Below are 15,632 nucleotides of genomic sequence, written 5' to 3'. Positions count from 1 at the left end.
TAATTACAATAAAAAGAAAGTCATGTCTGGAAATGGCATTTTCTAAGATATCAAGATTTTTAACAGGGGATCTTAGCTGTACTGTTAAATGGTGTGGTGAAATGCCACACAGTAAAGGAAGGGGGTAAAAGCAGAGCCCTCGTTCTACACGGAAGTTGCTGCCCAGCCCAGCTCTGCAGCCACAAGGTTCCCTTCAAAGCCCCAACACCAGCACTGCTCTCACTACAGATGAAGGTCGAGGAGGACAGTCAGGATCTGCCTGCTCAGTCAATGGGCTGAACCATAATTCTGGGTCTGAGCCCCAAAACTGTCTTCAGGAGCCCGTCTTCAAAAGCCCTAAATGGCTGAAGGAAGCACATTCTCCTGAGTGATAACCTATTCCCTTCATCAACACAGGGTTTAGCACACAGGCTCTGCAGTTTTAGCAGTGCTTTACAGCAGGAAAATTCTGATTTTAAGATTTGATTTCAACTAAACATACCACATGATTGCAATGAGCAGCTGAATAATGAGATTTTACTGGAAATAAAGAGAACCCACCACAAAGTCACATATTATACTAACCTCAAGAAAAGAAGTACTATTTCCAAAGGAAGAGGTAAACAACTTTTACTCTCATGAAGAAGTTGAGCAGTGTGCATACCACCACTAAAATACAATTAATACACAGCCTTCTGAAGAGTCCAAAGGAGCAATTTAATTAACCACCCACTGATGTCATAAATGACAAGAACACACAAAGGTAATGGCACCTTATAATTGAAAATGTCCTGTTTACTTAGCTGAGCGATTGTGCTGTTCTATGTTGTGCATAAATATAAGGAAACATGTTCTGAACTCAAGACGTTTTTAACTTTGTAAGGTGTGACAGAACAACGTACTGCCCATGATACAGTCACAGTATACTCCACTTAATGCCTTTATTTAAGAACCTCAAAGTCACTGACAATCATAAAGGCCTTAACCTTTCTGAATCCTTTTGATGGGGTTTTGCCATGCTCTCTTCAAAAACGCAGAAGAGCTGGGAGGAAAAAAACCAATGTTATTGGTATGCCACTTCAAACAATTGCCTCATGTAGGGACTTAGTTTATTTAGTTCTCCCACTTTCATACAAAGGGATCCTCTGTAAGCCCCCGTGAAATATTTCTGTTGATGATCATGTAAACTCATTTTGCAGTTTTCACCCTTTTCCTTCATGTGGGAAAAGCTTCGCTTCAGCTACTAAATACCTTATTAAAGCTGAAGACAAGCAACATTTATCAAGGTAGGTAAACAATGTAGCAAAACACTTGAAAGGCTCCTGCTCATTTTTTTCATGGGACTTTTCATGGATAAAGCTGAACTGAATTGATATTCCTTGTTGCATTCACAAAACTCAAAATGCCTTTGTGTTGCTGCACAACCATCAAAGTCTATTTGACTGAGCATGAAACAGAGCAACATCTGAATTTATGAGCTGTCTAATGGACACAGTAGGAGCATTCATTAATACCTGCTTTGGGGCATACATTTAAAATAACAGACTGAAGAGACTTTCTTTAAGCATAGCAGTCTCCACTGGAAAGCTGCTTGACCGACTAAAAAACTTTCCTTACGGGACTCAACAACATACCATAAAATGAACCTCAGCGGTCCCACTCCACAGCAGTGGCATGTAAGGATGGATGTGGCTGCCTCGTACATCAGTCTCAGGGTCTCTGGTCCCACATGTTCCCTCTATCAGCAGCCCTGGGATGACATCAGTAACTTTACACAGCATTGGCTCCTTGCCCACCTACTACAGGAAAAGCATACCTTAATAGAAATTCTACCATTAAGAGCTGATCCCAGTGGCATCGCTGTACAATGTATCTAGCTGAAGCGATTAGTTTGCGTGTACACATTAAATACACATTTATGCAATTTTGCATCCAACAGTGAAATCTTTACTTATTGGTATTAGCTAGTCATATTTACTGTTCCTGAGGATCTCCCATTATTAAATGTTTATTATATTTACTCAGTTTGTAGCAAACCATTACCAGGCCTACCTAGCCATATTAGCTGCCTGTCAGTGATGTCACCAGATAGGTAAACATCTCTATAAAATGATGAAACCTCCCATTACTTTTATGCCTTATGGTTTATTTACCAATTAGATGTTCTTGAATAAATATCATAAAGCAGCCTTTAATAATTTTTGTAACTTTTTCTTTTTTTCAAAAAAAGTCTTTCCAGCTTTCACGTGTTAACTCTTCAAGAGCATTCACATCAGAAACCAGCAGGTCCCAGGTATCACCTGTGCCCCATACCCCAGCAACAGCAGACTGTTAACTCTCCCTTATGTATCCCTTCCTCAAAGGGCTCTTACTGCAGGACTGAACACAGAGCTGCCTTCCAATGGTTAATCATGACGACTGCTGCACATTTCCAGGATGCATTCACCCTGTGAAAATGGTTTAGATTTTCTGCTTCTAAATGTTATAGAAAATATACTGCTTAAACTGTAATCTATCAGTCATCTCCCTGCAGCTTCCAAAACAATCTGGACTGCTCAATACTGCTGACTTGTTTCTAACATTTACTGTTGCAATAAACTTTATCAGAAACACTTGCCTTTTTCCATGCCATTAACATATTTTGAAAGAAAGCAATGCTCCACAACTCTCAGATAACTACATTCACCCATCATATTCCTCCCTAACAACTGCACTGGAGGTTTCTCAAGTGTTCTTACCTGCTGCAAGAGCACATTCATAGTACACAGACTTCATATGCTAGGTTAACTAGGTAGCAAGCATTAGAAAGGAGACTGACCACAGCTACAGAAAGGCTTAATCATACAAATATTTGTTACAAGTGTCATGTCCCACTGGGGAAGGTTCTTAAAGATAAATGGTGTTTGTGTAACTCACCAAAAGTCACTTGCGATGCGGGGCAGGGGAAAAGGAACAGGGAGTCCTCAGTAGCACAGGAGAGCTCTGAATTTTATACTTCAGTGAAAATTCAACCCCAGGTTTTTCACAAAATATGAGAACTTGCCACTGAATAGAGCAGAATATCAGATCTTGATGACCATCCTCAAAACCTGCTTGTAGGAATCCCAGTAGTGCTCAAGTTTCTTTCTTTTTAAACGGGTTAAATATTGCCTGTTTCCCCCTACTGATAGGCAGATTATTTCTTCCTTTATAACACCATTCTCCCAAGTTTTCCGCTACACAAGTTTGAAAAGCCAGAGCTGTGGTGGTTTGAGGCTTGTTTATGAAACCGGCCCTTGCTATCTGCCCAGGCAGCCTGGAGGGGCAGGCAGCAGCGCTGGCAGGGCCTCTCTCCTGCCTCCTGGTGATCCCTGAGCCCACTTCTATGGAGACTCGGGATGAATGAGAGGAGATAAGTTATTAAGTGATCAAAATAAATAATTTTAAATACTACATGGGCAATGTAAGTAGTTTATTAATTGCATCTTCTAGATTAATTTCTGCTTTCATTAGGTCATGGCACAGTGAAGTAATTTAAATCAAGGGATTTAACAGCACTTTGAATTAGTTAAATAATGCTAACACTTACTGTATATACTTAAGTATTTAACTCACAAGAGCTACTTTTCTTCACTATTTTATAAAATTAGTTTAAAAATCAAATGTATTTTATCACCATTCCTGGTAGAGAACCTTATTTAGAGTTTACAAGAATAATAAACAATAACATTTCATGTTTAAATACAACTTAAAACTTTTAAGTATTCACCTAAACAAATTATACTACTTATCACTACAAAATTAGATTCTTTCAGTGAAGAAATATTGCTTTTCTGCCTTCCTGCCCTCCCTGACTCCAAAGGCGGCTTATGTTTGATTTCTACCACTGAACAGCCCTTCCATTCACCCATTTTTCACCACAGAAAATAATTTTGGCAGTGTTGCCTTAAACTTGAATTATTGCCGCCAAAAATCTCACCTTACAAAATTTCCTTTGCATTCTCAAAATTAGGATGACTAGAAAATAAAGTATGGTTTTTCAAGTTTCTGTGCACATCAGCACCTCGACTTACCTCCACACAGACACCTCTGCACAGGACCTGGCAAACAACCTTACAAGTCCTTAAGGACACCAAATGTCCTTAAACTCAATTTTCTGAATTGAGAGGAATCCACTCCACTGCTACATTTCCTAAGTAATTTCTTATAGAAGAATTATATTAGGAGTTGAGGACAAATTTAGTTCTTTCCACGCCAAAGCCTGCATTCACTTTGTGGTTTTATAAACTCCAGAATTGCTAAATACATGTAAACCTCTTAAATAAATAAAGCACCAAGAAAATTTTTCTTCCAGAACTACTTTGCAGTGTAACTACAATGGTACTTCTCCTTTGCTGCAATATTATGTTATGATACTAACTCAGAAGTTCAAACCGTTTTCATTTCTTTATTACCAGTAGCAATCTAGGAAATGCTGCCATCAATAGTAAATCTACATGAAGTCGCACTCCTCTGGTACATTTTGTGCATAGCAATCAGTTCATAACACAATCTTGTGTTGTTTAAAATTCAGTTTATTCTTCAATTACTCTGCTAGCCCAACTCTAATTTATTATATTTTCTGGTACATTTGATTTTGAATATTATGACATCGTGGCTCATGCCATTAGAGAAGAAACATAAAACGGTGAGGATGTCTAGGGACAGCTCAGAGTAAGATAGCAACAGCCTGGAAAATTAACAATATCAGTGTCTCTGTGCTCAGCGAGACCTCTCCCGCATTAGCACTAAAAAAAATTTGGCAGTATTTCTCCAATATAGACCTGACATCCAGGAAGAGCCTCCGAGTCACCATAAAACCTCAGCTAGTGCAGTGGGCAGATCGAGTGGTAGGGAAGGCAGATGGCAGCCTCTGAGCCCACCAGGGCAGCTGAACTGCAGAAGAAATGAAACACCGGCCCTGCTGCTGCTCACAGCCCACCAAAGAAAACAACATGGTTCTAAATGCCACCAATTATATATCTATCTATCTATCTATCTATCTATCTATCTATCTTATTTTTTTTTTAGCCTTGCATCGTCTCATTCCTAGCTATCATTTCGTTCTCCCAGCACCCAAGGTGAAATGAGAGGCAGCAGCCAGATGCCTTCTCAGAACATCTTTCCTGAGAACCCTGGCAGAAGGGAGGGCTTTGCCTCCCCCTCCGGCTTGGCTACCGACTGCATTAACCTTCAGGGCACACTGCCAGCCCCACCTGCTTACTCAGGCTTTTGCCAGTAAGGGAAGTTCTCACCGCACTGATTCGTCCTTTGAAGATGCATCCTCTTCTGCTTACTTCTTCCTACCACATTTGGAGTTTTAACTACTGCATCCGGAGGATGGAGAGGCAGTCCTGATGGGGAAACATCAGGCTCCTGTATTCACATCCGACCTTTTCCTCTACGACAGATTCTGACAACTTCAAACATGAAAAATCCTCATGTGCCTGCACCGCTTGCGCTGTCCCAAGAAATTCCACATTGGCTTTCGAAAAAAAAATTTTATTTCCCTTTTGTTGTCTGTTCTTCAGAAAGCATGAAGGCAGCTTGCCAAAACAATCCCCAAGAGCAAATGCCTTGCAGGGAAACCCAGGCAGCTGGACCCGCAAGAGGCTGCCAGCATTGGAAAGAACTTGCAGTGGAGGAAACCTGGCTGGACCCAAATCCTCACTGATCGTTTGGTCCTCTAAAAAAACCAAAACAAAACAAAACAAAAAAAAAACCTAAAAAAAACCCCAAACAAAACCCACAACAAACAAAACAAAACAGGCAGACTACTTTTCCTCTATACGATAATTAAGTTTTCTGACTTTAAGCTGTCTTGTAGCTCAGGCAGTATTGCCAGCTCCCTCTAAGCTTCACAAACAGTAAGGACTTTACTAATTATGTAGTTGCTGCAACTGTTGCAGTAATTTTAAAAATGTTAAAAATTACACATAGCAATGTTAAAACATGATGATTCATGTTGCAAGGTAATTTACAAAATTAAGAAATGCCACTTTTCATCTTACCCACTGCCTTTCAGTTTTCCCCACCCCTCCTAGACTTGTGTCGTAACCCAGTTGCTGGTTTCTGTTCAGAAGTTTTTCTCCCCAGCAGCCCAGTCCCGTGCAAAGGACAGACACAAAAAGGGAGTAGCAGGAAGGATGCACAAGCAAATTTCCAGTGTTACATTGCCTGATTTCACACTTAAAAAACCCCACTGAAAGAAAGTTATTGGTGCATGAGAAATATGGAGTACAATTTTAGCTTGTGAAGTGTGATGGAGTCGTAGCAAATCAGATCAGGCCACACTTAGGTGGGATGGAAGGACTCTTCCCTCCTGTTAAGTGCTATCCCATGCCCAAGTGTAACGAAACATCACCACCGTGATGAGAGAAAATAGCTCCTCTCATTTTGGTGTATGGGTGCCAGGAAAACATACTGGCAAAGTTCTTCAAAAGCACATAACAACTTCAGCTCCAACCATTTTCTTTTCTCAGTCCCACATATATTTAAGTAATTTGTCTAAACTTATGCTGCAAATCAATGCACATGCTCCGGTGCCTCCCTGCACCTGCTCTCATTACCCTTTATTTGAAACAAGCCATGAATTGAGACCAGAGACTCGATTTCACTTCCCAGTGTGCAGAGACTAATCATAAATAATTGATGTCAGTCAGCTTCATTTGGGGCACTGCCTTGGGCATGCAATGGAGAATTATGGTATGCACCAAGAAAAGAAGGATTTGTATATAAAATGATTTGGTAATCTGAAAAAATCCCTCAGTAAACAAAGCAAGTTTATAGATAATCGTATTAAAGATTAGAGTTGTTTAAAACAATGCAGAATGTATATGAGAACATCTGGGAAGAAAGATGGTAGTTTTAAAAGCAAAACCTTGGGGGAAAATATTTTCCCCCTCAAACAGAAAACAGTAATTCACTTTATTAAATCCTAATCCTCTTCAATTCATGCTAAGCAGAGCATTTTTTTCCAAGAGAGCTTTATCAATCTACTTAAATGCAATTTTATAAATAAATAAATATACAGTTTTAGTATCTGATTAAAGTATTAGTTATTCTACCTTTTTTTGATTGCTTCCATTTTATTTCAAATTTGAGAAGCAGGTTAATTGCAGAAAACTGAGTAAGTTCATTAAATAAGGACAGAACTTAACCTCTGGACTATAGAAAAAATATATCATGATAGCAAAAGCAATCTGATGTCTGTCTTTTTATATGCACCTATTCATCAGCTGGAAAATTAAGACAATAACTCCTTCTATCTTATAAATGTTATTATTTTTCCATCACTCATCTACTGTTTTCCAAACTTTTTTTGTGGCAATTTATGAGGTGTTTAAGACATTTTCTATAATCAATGTTGATAATCATTAATATTTACCAACATTTTAGTTGGTAAAAACATATTGGATCAGACTTCTATAACGTCTTTACCTATGAACTAGATGTGGAAGGATTTCTAACGTAAGATCTGAAAAGAAAGGAGACCAAAAAAAATTGTTGAAAGAAAAGAATAAGTACAGGGCTTGTTTTCCTCCTTTTTAGACCTTTTAATTTATTTACAGATAGAATTTAATTTCATATATACACAGATAAACATAAGTTCAATGACAAGTAGAGTGTTAACCAGATTTGTACCAGCAGCAATTGAGCCCTAGCAAAGAATGGATGCTTTGCTATAACCACATCATCACAACTGTAGTGAATTCAGTGACTTCCTCAGGAGCAGAAGCCCTCTCATGCCCACAAAGGACCCCAGAGAGTTACCACTGCAGGTCCAGTTGTAGAGTCAAGCTGTAGGGATGGCTATGTAGGCCTCACCATGTGATACATCATCTGAAAAATAGCATATACAGCATAGCAACTGCTCCTAACATGTAGGTGCATTGTAGTGAAACCCCTTCTTTCCTGCATTTCAACTTAATCTGCTTAGCAGGTTTTCAGGTACACACAGCCTCATCTATATAAATGCTTTAGAACAAACCACCTTCTTTATCCTCAAAGTCACTATCACAGCTAAAGCAGAAATCTTTCCTTTGACCCTTTGAGGCAAAAAAAGGCAGCACAATGTTGACATTACTGTGTGAAATAAGTTGCCTTCACTAAACTTGAGACTTAAAGACAAAAAATACCTCTTGTGAAATCCATATGGTTCTGATCATTTGTAGGAGGCAACATGTCAAGCTGTACCCCGAAGTTCTTCATCAAATATCTTCCAATTCATAACCGCATGACACTTAATTATGAACATTTCCTGGCTTCACAGCTTTGCAAACTTTTCAAAATATGACTTAGGAAAACATTACAGTTCTACAGCATTTGTCTAGTCAGTGGCACACATCCCTTACTGCAGAAGAAGGAACTGTAACAGTTTCATTTCACACTCCAGTAACCCAAAATTCTGCATTACCGCTCACTTTAGTGTTAATTTTCCCATAGATTCTCTTTTTCTGCTTACATGGCAAGACAGCTCAGGTCAAGTGCACAGACAAGCTGTGCTGCTGATTCTCCTTTTTACAACCACTGAATCACCTTCATTTTTGCTTCACCAAAAGTTATTTTCCCTGCAGAAAGCAGGAGAGCCACAGTCAATAGATAAGTCTGCAGCTATCAGTCAATATGGATTTCGAAATGGGAAAAAAAACTCCCCACAACTAAAACTGCAAGTATTATTTATGCAGGATCATGCCCACGCTGTATAAACAGACCACAACAGGTATATCTGCTGCTGTACATGCAGTGAAGCCTAGTTCAGCTCATGTCACTTCCACAAATCAGAATAACACGTATAGTATCAGAGAGACACGAATTGGAAGCTACAGAATATATAGGTATCAGCGCTGAACAAACATGCTGAGCCATCCCTCAGATAAGAGGCATGAAAGGCAGCTATTTTGCCAGACAAAGTAGAAAGATACCTTTTTTTTTTTTACCAGTGATTCAAAAAAGAAATACATTTGGTGGTTGTTGCTGAATTCTTATGAAGTTTTGTAATGAACATGTAAAGATCTAACTTACATACCTTTTTAAGACATTCAGATGAAATGCATAACAGATCCAGAAGTACACAAACATATCTGTATATTTTCCCTAATATAACCTGTATGGCATTAGCTTTACCTTTAGCATTTAAAAGGAATTAAAACAATTAAGAAGTGAACCTGAATTCTGAAGGCTGAACAAACAGCATTTTATACTGGTTTGGTATAAGGCAGGAAACGCTGTGATTTTTAAAGCTTCAATCTTCATTAGAAGCAGCAATGACACCTTAGTAATGGGCTACTTGTAAAAACAGTCCAGGAATTGACTCGAACTCATTTTTAATTAACATAAATGCAAGATCTAGCATGGACATGGAACTATTCCACTAATTCACTGGGTGAGTCTTCATTAGCCTCTGCCAGTAACAACAAATGGCTGAGGAAACCCCTCTAGAGCAAACAAGGCATAAAAACAGGAAAAAGAGGCCGGACAGAAGAAAATACTTACCAACCTGCTCCAGAAGAGGCTTGACTGAAGAAGTTTTTTCAAAAGTTTAAAAACCAAGTTACTCCAATTAACAGTCAGGGCAGCCCCAGGGATTTGGGGGGGGGGTTGTTGGATGATAGCTATGGTGCATACATACTGCACCAAAGGTACAGTTACAGCTCCATGATCAGAATGGGGTTTATAGCAAACTCTTTGAACATGACCAGAAAGTTTATACAGCACATTATGCTCTATGTGGTCTTGTGATGTACTGATTAACCTTCTCTTACAGTTATTTCAGTCTGGTTACAAATAAACTTGATTAAAAAAAAAATATAGGAGGAGACAATTATATGGGGCAGGGGAACAGATCTAATAAAAAGAGACAAGAACACAAGGAAGGGTGGGCTGTTGGTAAATAAATGCATGAATTTGGAAGTTACAATAAAGTGTCTTACTCTGCATGAAGTGGCAACAGTTAACTGATTTTTTTTCCTACAGCTTTTAATCACCAAACTTGTAGAAGCAACTTAATATGGCCCATATAAAAGTATTTAATCTATTGCAGATATTCAGTGCACTATCCATTAGGCACTTAAAGATACTAACATCTCCAGTGTCCTCCCCAAAATGTGAGTTGCTCTAGATGTAGGCTACCCAGCCATAAGATGGACTTTGAATGTACTGTTCTGCAGACTGTAACTGAGGGCAGTGGAAGAACCAACTGTGCTGAAGTCAAAACGTGACTTAAGAGCCTTGTGGGAGTTATGGATTTTCTTGTCATTGTTTTGCTTTTGCTGGTGTAGCAGGTAGCGATGTCAATTAGGAGAATGATTTGGATGACATCACTATGCCCGCAGAAAGCCCCAGTATAGGCTCTATTCTACGGCCGTAAGAGTACGTTGCTGATACAGCTCATTTCATCTGGGGACTAATACAAGGTACACAGACAAAAGCACATTCACGTAATGACAAAGTAAAATGCATCAACAAAGGAGGCTCACTGATAGCAGCCAAGATTTTTTTAAAATACTTTGTTCAGGAATGCCAACCAAAACTTGATAGCCAGAAAAATCACAACACGCCTGGATTCTGAAATGTTGCTTTCTGTCAGAAGAAACCCCATGGGTTGGTCCTTTCAAAGCAAACACAACATTCCTGTGGCAGAACACAACAGTTTATCTGAGCAAAATAGAGCAACCACCGAAAACAGCTTTCCGCAAACTGGTTTCAGTATACAAGTCAGCGACATTTTACCTTCGTTAGCTTTGCTTGAATTTCCATTTGCCTCCGTTGAGCCAAAAACCTCTGCTGCACAAGCTTTCTTTTTCCTATGTATGAACTCAGAAACAAGGATTAGCACCAATCTGAAGAACAAAGGAAGGTAAGATCTTAAATCCTCTATCACTAATATTCTTTGACCTTTCAGGGCCATAATTTTGAAAATGACACTGCATTTATAGAGGGTTGTCTGTGGAGAAGAGCTAGAATTCAAGCAAAAATTGCATGCAAAGGGAAAAAAAAAATCTATACGATGAGTTCAACTGCAGGAGTCAATAAAAGCGTCAACATACATGAACGCTGACTTGAACCCAATAATAAACTGTGCTTATTCCCAATTGTATTCTAATCAGCCAGTCCCCAGGAATGTACAAGGCAGCATCCTGACACCTTCCACCGGGCTGGTGCAAACTCTTTGGAGAAAGTCATGGGAACACGCAGTGGCAGGGCTATCTTGGGGGTTGGGTGAGGAGCACAACCTATGGCACACTTCAGAATCACTCCCACTGCACAGAACATACCAATGGAGAAGGAGGTAGCTTGTTTCTCATTTTTCCCCACAGTGCTGAATAAAATCTGACAGCAGTACATCACTGCAGGCAACCTGATCCAAAAGCCCTGCTTTGCTTCTCTGCAACTTGGGTTCCTCCCTTTGCCCAGACACACACGGGCTGCCCTTTAATGCACACCACTTCCTGTTGTGCTCTATTGCTAGAAAAAAGATTAGTAAGTCATAGTTCCTTCTTTGTCATTATCTAGAACTACTTATTACTACCATTTACAACATTTTAAAAGTGGATCAGTTCATATATTGGATATACTCCTTGATCAAACTGCATTTTGCTCTACAAACAAGGGTTCTTCATAAAAATTCTGTACACCCCATCAAACAGTGGTTAAGCATGACAAATCTCTGCAATGAAATATAAAAACACATTCTTCTCTGTGGAATGAAAGAAAAACAGCCAGGCAAAATGCAACATCTATCACTCCATCCCAAAGTAAACTAACTCTGCCTGGGCAAAAATTTACTTCTATATAATACTGAGTTGACACATTTATAGCCTCACAATTCCTTTCTTACCCAATTCAGTCTATTTTGCTGTGATGACAGCAAGAAAATTCTAGGCATTCTTCACAAAATACCACAACCCCCAAGCAACATCAGAACTTGCTCACTTAAAACAAAAATGAGGTCGCCAATACTGAGCTATGTTACCCCAAGGTTCCATTTTTTCAATAAAAATCGTTCCTACTAATTGGGTGGGAAAATCAGACATGAGAATCAATTTAAAATCTTGCATGTTCACAAGTTACCTTTATAACAACAACTGCATATTTAAGCTTTCACTATCTAGCTCACAGCTCACCATGAGAGACTCAGCAAGAGATTCTTTTCCTCTTCCAGCCCCCAAATTACTTGTAAAGCTAACATCAAAAATCAGCATCTATGTGGATGTAAAGGATTGACATCTATGCAAGTCTGTACCACCAAAAATACTTTAGAAATAGAAGAAACACCTGTAGTATTGCAAAGCACATTGCAAGGATGAAGTCAGCTCAGGTACAGCACTGCTACCCTCTGTAACGTAGCAGCAAGGCTGGAAGCGTTTCCATACGTGTCAGCAAACAAACCAGGCCCCAGTTCCAAAGCAGAAGTCAGCTACCTACATTATGTCATGCAGAATACAGAACAGTCAGTATGAAAACACATGACAGGTTTATCCATTGAACTTTGCAAACATAAATCCTGACCCTGAAAACATTTACATGCAGGCTTAACATTAAGCCTAAGAACAGACCCACTAATTCCAAAAGAAATACTTTGGTGTTTAAACATATGTAAGCACAAACATCTACAGAACCAGGGCCAAAAAAAAACCAAACCAGAAAGCACACACAACGATATTTTTTTTATTGCTCCATAGACATCATGACCCAACATTTACATAATTTAATACTGATATTTTCATCTTTGAAAGGCACTACAGTTTCTAAACAAACTCCACCAGCCTGATAAAGCAGTTAAGCAGCATGCAATTCAATGGTGTCACATTAAAATTGCTTCTGCAAACCAAATCACAAAGAGTTTTCAAATATCAGGGTCAAGCCACGGATGTATCACATAGGCAACCAGTTTCCTCTGGTGCCTTTTGCACCAGGGAGCATTTTAACACTGAATAAATGCTGTTTACTTATTAGTTACAGCTCTTAATGTGTAATAGCTCTTTATACAAGCAGCCAAACTGCTTGCTGATCTGAGACAATAATTTATATTAGTCCAATATCTAGTAGACATCACATCTTTACACATTTGCACTTTGATATTTGTTGGTATCACTTCTTCATGGTTGCTTTCAACCCTATTAAGACTTTTTTAAGAGTACAGGAAAACTGAATTAAAAAAAAAGAGCGGGATATTTAAATATTTTCAAGTAGACACATTTAACTAGTAGCTAATCACCCTCTGCTGGTTTTTAGTGATGCAGGCCCATAAATACATAGAAAAATTGACAGGCTGTTCAGTACAGGTGAAGCCTTACAAAACAACAAAGCTTCAGCAAGGTCATCAGTGCTTCCACGAGAGCAGACTCCAAACAAATGCCAAATCTTGCAGGGTCAAAGCCAACATTTTTGTAATTGCACATGACAGGCTTTAGTAAGCTTATTTTTTAACCTAACCTGTCTCAAGAGAACAGTACTTTTTCACCCAATCACCAGTTTACACTCCTCTTGCAAAGTTTTATTCCTAAACTGTAGCTTAATTGTAATTTTTTTTTTTTTTTTTTTATAGAAGATTCGAGTCCTGTGTTAGGAAATCATGCTGTGTTTGCAAAACTCAGACCTGAGTCCAAGGCCCTGCGCTCTCTCTTGCTGAGGTCACCAAGCAGAGTTAAGGGTCTGTACAGTCAGAAACTCAATACTGAAAACTCTCATTATACAATTATGCCTTTTTTTTTTTTTTAATATCCAGGGATTTTAGAAGTGCAGCAATACAAAAAAAGTATTATTATTAATGTTAAAACATAACATTACACACCACTTAATTAAAAAAAATCTAATTTGGCACAATGGTGTTCTTTGCAGCCTGCTGAATTTGGATGTAATCATTTTATATTGCATTGTGCTCAGGAATGAGAATGCCTCCCTTGGTGAGCTGACTGTTGGAAAAAAAAAGTAAATGATAAAGGATCCTATTACATCTTACGGTTCTAGCAAGCACACCGACCTACCTTGTTTCCATTTTGAGGAAATTTATTTTAATAAAGTCAGGGCAGCATATGGTACTAACATGTTTATTTTCCGTGTAGTAGGGACACTAACCGAAACCATCTGATGTTTCTTCCTAAGCCTCCTTGATCTGCTGCTGGATTGCAGCTTAGAATAAAGCATCGTGAAGCCAAAAGGAATTGTGTAGCAGAATTAAAAAAAACAGTGTTTCGAAGTGTTTATTTAATGAGAGCCAAGCTCAGAACAGTTTCCCTTTTGAACAGAAGCTCAAAAGCATTTATGATTCGAAATTTATTTCCAGGGACCATCAAACGTACCCCAAAGCTAATCCCTAACAGACATTTTTTACTTTGCCGAGACAAAACCAAACCCGCAGTATCATGTAATTAAAAAAGGAATTAAACGAAGCTCAGAAGTACTTAATAGTGGATTTCTACAGAAGTAAACAAATCAGCACTATGCACTAGAAACACGGTAAGAAAAGTCGCAAGGGACTGTCAGATTTGTCACTACCACAGTTCCAGCAATTGTTTTCTCAATTAGTTGACCGAATAGTAATATTCTGCCAAGAACAATGATAATTTTAAAGTATGCCTTGTTAAAGTTCAAAAGACACGAGATTTTAGGTTTTTAAACCACATTTTCAGTGGTAAGAGATAACAAACGCGGGAAAAGAAGGGAGAGCCTGGGTCGGAGGACCGAGGACTAGAGTTAACGTTTTGAAAGAGCTGCCAACGGCACAGGCTTCAGAGGCATTTTACACAGAGCTCCGAGTTCCTCTGGCGCAGCTGTAAAACACATAACCTGAAACCAGCTCCTGCAGCAGGGGTTCGCTCGCAGCTGTTCTTCCGCCTCCCCCGCACGCAGTAATTCGACTCCTTTTCAGGCAGCAGCTTCTTTACTAGAGCTACAGAGGAGCGGCAGAGGTGTACCGAGGGACCCCCCCGAACACAGGCGCCTGTGGAGCGGCCGCCCAGCGCCCACCGCTCGGCTCAGGGACGCGCTGCGGGTCCCGGCGCAGCCCCCGCTGACGCCCGCCGGGCAGAGCCCCGCCGCGGGCCGCCCGCCCCGCGGCAGCGCCCGCTCTCCCGCGGAGCCCGGCGGGGCGCCCCGCTCCTCCCGGGCCAGGGCAGGGCCGCGCCGCTCCCCCCGCGGCTCCTACGCGCTCTCCCGCACTTGTTGCCCCCGCAGGGCGGCCCTGCCCGGCGGCCACAGCAGGCCCGGCCCCGCCGCCCCCGCGGGGAGCCCCCCGGCGCCGCGGCCGAGAGGAGGGGGGGAGGCGCGGCCGCCGCCCTGCCCGGCGGCCCTCCCGCCGCCGCCGGCTGAGGGGAGGCTGAGCCGCCCGGCGCCGCGGCGGGGCAGGGAAGTTACTCACCGCCGCCGGCTCCGCGCCGCGCTCTCCTCAGCCGCCGCCGCGCCCCTCTGCCGAGCCGGCTGCGCCCGCCCGCTCCGCCCGGCGGGAGGCAAACTCCGGGCAGCACTTGGCGGAGCGCGTCTCCGCCGGGCCGGGCCGGTGCTCCCGCCTCCGCCGCGGGCAGCGCCGCGGCCCAAGTGACAGCCGCGCTCCGCCACTCCGGCGGCAGCCCGGGGCGCGGGGCCGGGCGGCGGGGCGCGCCGCAGCCTATGGGAGCGGGGCCGGGGCGGGCCGC

General features: G+C 41.1%; 1 protein-coding gene across 2 annotated transcripts in view; it reads right to left on the bottom strand.

Moving 5' to 3' along the window:
* Positions 1-15,529, bottom strand: part of LNX2 (ligand of numb-protein X 2) — a 59,060-nt gene extending 43,531 nt beyond the window's left edge. Inside the window, exon 1 of one of the 2 annotated variants that reach the window (XM_074914913.1) lies at positions 15,359-15,529. The gene's annotated coding sequence lies outside the window, so the exon portion shown is untranslated. Of the gene's footprint in view, positions 1-10,728; positions 10,835-15,358 lie in introns of those variants that run through there. The other variant, XM_074914932.1, reaches the window with a different exon arrangement.
* Positions 15,530-15,632: the final 103 nt, after the last annotated feature.

Source organism: Athene noctua, chromosome 1 (assembly GCF_965140245.1).
Source record: "Athene noctua chromosome 1, bAthNoc1.hap1.1, whole genome shotgun sequence".
NCBI lineage: Eukaryota > Metazoa > Chordata > Aves > Strigiformes > Strigidae > Athene > Athene noctua.
The sequence above is the reverse complement of the archived record's forward strand: the minus strand, read 5'-3'. Positions and strand labels throughout refer to the sequence as shown.